Below are 3,636 nucleotides of genomic sequence, written 5' to 3' on the forward strand. Positions count from 1 at the left end.
ACGACTTTAAACACTGTTTAAACAGAGGAAAACTCTGGACGTGCTGGGGATCCATCCCTAAACCTCTTACATACAAAGCATGCGGTCTACCACTGAGCGGCGCCCTCCTTCCGGACAAGTTTTTGCTTAACTTTATTTACAGTTAGTTTTATTAGAATCCTAAAGCCTTGGAATGCAACTGTTACATTAAAAAAAAAAAAAGGATGATGATATTATGCAAATGTCAACAGAACTGCCGAAACCAGGGATTGAACCAGAGACCTTTAGATCTTCAGTCTAACGCTCTCCCAACTGAGCTATTTCGACTGCCGGGTGCGAGAGGGGCGGGGGGGGGCAGTTTAGTTATACCCTAAAGTATTGTGTACAGGAAAGGTACGTTTCTAAATGCAAATCTCATGCAATATTATCTACTCACAAACCTGAAATTCTGTGAGGTCTGTTGCCGTCCACGTCTGAAAAGTGTTTTCCAATTTTTGAAGACTGTGGATGGGTTGGTAGAGGAGGAGTGCCAGGAACTGAAGGTAAAACAGGAAGAAGCTTCTCTGCTTGGTAACCTCAGGCTGTCCCATGCTCCAAACACTACTCAGAAAACTAAGGAAATTCCAAAAGAAATGATCGAGGCTGTTCTTTCTCTCCTCTTTCAGTCCTTCTTTTTCTGTGTTGATCTTTAGTGACACTTTAATGGGGAACAGAGGGTTATTGAGCACATTAGTGTGAAGGGCTTCTTGTTCTGGAGTAGAAATGGGGACACATTTAAAGGCAATCCATCAAACAATGTGTTTATTTCCATACGAATACGCAAAAAGTGTTTTCGAAAGGAGACAAGAACGGAAATGGTGGAAATTATAAAAAGCAGATGAGTTGCATGGTTTGCTGAGGGATTATTCTGGTTAATCATAAAAGGACTTTCATTGGAGGTTTTCAAACACCATGTTGTAGAAAACACTCCACACCACACACATACACCTAGCTGAATTAAAATCACAAGAGTACTGGTAAGTACATCTCTTACATATGCCAACAGAATTCCATTCCCTTCTCTTTAGAACTTTATATAAAGTCATAAGGTGGTCATTTAATATCACATCAGATTCCTGAGGGAGATGCATGCAGCCAAAGGGCTATGGGTGGGTGTGAGGAGAGGGAGGGGAGAGAAGGATAAGGATACACAGATACATCTGAGTTACTTACATTTCCTAAAATAAACACTGGCCATTGGAGGTCAATTCAAGGGGCTTCTACTGCTTGCCAAACCAGAAACAAGGCACCAAGAAGGAACTCAAACTTTCAGTCTTCTGATTCAGAATCAGAGGCGTTGTCCATCAGGCCACTGGAGCAATACACTAAAGAAGTAGTCCAAACCTAAAAGTGAAAATGTTGTTAGGGAGCATTGGGTTTGTTTTCAAACTTTTCACTTTGCGAAAGGAAGAAAATTCAACCACATTCAAAACAGAAATCAAATAGCAGCTGAAACCTGTGAAGATCACAATTACTTAGAATTAATAAATTGTGAGACTATAAGAAATGGCATATTTCTTGAAGGGCACTCTCCTCTAGTCTCTGGTAATAATGGTGCATTTGGGTAGAGAAACATGAGCCAAGAACAGAACTCTGAAATAAAGGCTTGCAGATGACAGCGTGAGGAAAGGGAGAGCCATAGGTTGCTATACTCAGACCTTTCCTGTCTTAAAAATAAGGTGGCATTACTTGAGGGAGAAAGGTCTGGAAGCCTAAACAATAGTACGCCTTGTCGGAAATGCCTGCATTTAATGCCAGGAAAATATTTTATTATAATCCATTCATAACATAGGCTTTAACAACTTGCTCCTCTACCAACAAGTAGAAGAATCATCCGATATGCAGGTGGCCCAGGGTTAAACCAAAAACCAAAAACCAAACGCACCGCCGACTAGTTGATTCTGACTCATAGCGACCCTATAAGACAGAGTAGAACTGCCCCCTAGAGTTTCCAAGGAGTCCTGGTGGATTTGAACTGCTGACCATTTGTTTGGCAGCCATAACACTTAACCACTACTCCACCCAGGGCTATGGATTCTAAATTGGTCCCTGGCGCACTGGTCCAATTGGCAGATCCCCAACAGATGCCTTATATATTCGTAGGGTAGGAGAGATGAGAAATACAAAGAAAAGCAATTACAAATTCTCTCAATTTCCACATAGTCTTCGATTCTTGGAATTGCCTCGATATTTGCAGAAATAAACAATACTCTTCTTCCATGACAGGCTTAGTCTTTCCTTCCCAGAGAGGTTAATCTTTTCTTCTCACCAAAAGTCTTCCCTTTTGTTTGTTCCCAGATTCCCTGTACATTATTTTCTCCAAGTGTAGGTTAAAACGAACGATCTATCTTGGATCATAGTCTAGGTAGTATGTTGTAATGTACATTTCTTCATCAAGATAATTATCCTTTTCCCTTGGATGTGGGCAGCAAACAGTGAATAAAGACAGAAAGAGGGAAGAGAAGAAGAAGGAAAAGGTGGAGGAGGGGGAGAAAAAAATGAGAAGAAGGAGAAGTGGCTCACATGTGGTAGGGAAGTGCTTCATGAAGAAAAGCAAACATAGAGATGTAGAGGATTAAACTAAGGCTCCCTTGTTTACCCACCTTTATGGAATGTTCCCTTCATCTTCAAATTCTCTCTCTTTCAACTCCTTTCTCCTCTGCTTCCCAAGACTACAAGGATGATGTACGAGACAGTGCAGAGGGATACAAAGAGTAGCATGAGTGTTGCTTCCAGAAAAATAGGTGCATATAGGGAAATGAGAAACTGGGATAAAATCACAACACTTGGCAAGTAATGAAGTCCTTCATGAGTATGGTCAGAAACCTGGCAGTGCTTTTCTAGGGAAAGCCATTCTGGTTCCAAAAATCTAAAGTAATACAAGGCAAAGAGAGAAAAAAGGAAATGATCTGAGAAATGGCAATGTCTCTTTCAAACAAAATCTTCTTGGCAATGAAGAGAATTCAAGAAAATCTATTTGAAAACACTCAATATGAAAGCAACTGGTCACATATAACCAAAAAAGCAAACCTCTTGTCATCAATTTCAACTCATAGAGAACCTAAAGGACAGAATAGAAGGGCCCCATAGGGTTTCCAAGCTGTGGCTGGTGGATTGGAACTTCCATAAATTAACCAAAAAAGACAGGCTCTGGAAAAAAACAACCACACACACACACACACACACACACACACACAGAAAAGGGACTGAGTAACTCAGTTGGTATAGCATTGGAGTTTTCATCTCAGTGTCCAGGGGTCAAGTCCCTGTTTAGGCAATCTTTATTTTACTCTAATTATTTCTCTTAGGCTGAAGCCCTTCATTTTGCCTTAGTTACTTCTGATAGAAGCTTTGCTTGTTCACTCCTCTCTCCCCTCTCTTTGCTCTACAGGAATATGAAGAGAATCATAATGGAAAAAGAAACGATAGTACTTTCCCTAGCCGCACTCTGCTTTGTCCCACTCTAGGTAGAAATGCAAAGCTTTCAGTAATTCAGAGGAAAAAGATAGGGATGACAAAAAGCAGAGATAGCAAGGAGAAAGAAAAAGTCAGGATTCAGGGATATTTGGGATTTGGGGAGCTAGAAAATATGTAATGCCTTTCACTGAACACAGAAAG

At 40.7% G+C, this 3,636-nt stretch overlaps 1 non-coding gene across 1 annotated transcript; it reads right to left on the reverse strand.

Annotated features, from left to right (window-relative positions):
* Positions 1–233: 233 nt before the first annotated feature.
* Positions 234–306, reverse strand: TRNAF-GAA (transfer RNA phenylalanine (anticodon GAA)). The gene has a single exon. It is a non-coding gene; the product is annotated as a tRNA-Phe (tRNA).
* Between the last annotated feature and the right edge of the window lie 3,330 nt (positions 307–3,636).

Source organism: Elephas maximus, chromosome 1, assembly GCF_024166365.1.
Source record: "Elephas maximus indicus isolate mEleMax1 chromosome 1, mEleMax1 primary haplotype, whole genome shotgun sequence".
Lineage (NCBI taxonomy): Eukaryota > Metazoa > Chordata > Mammalia > Proboscidea > Elephantidae > Elephas > Elephas maximus.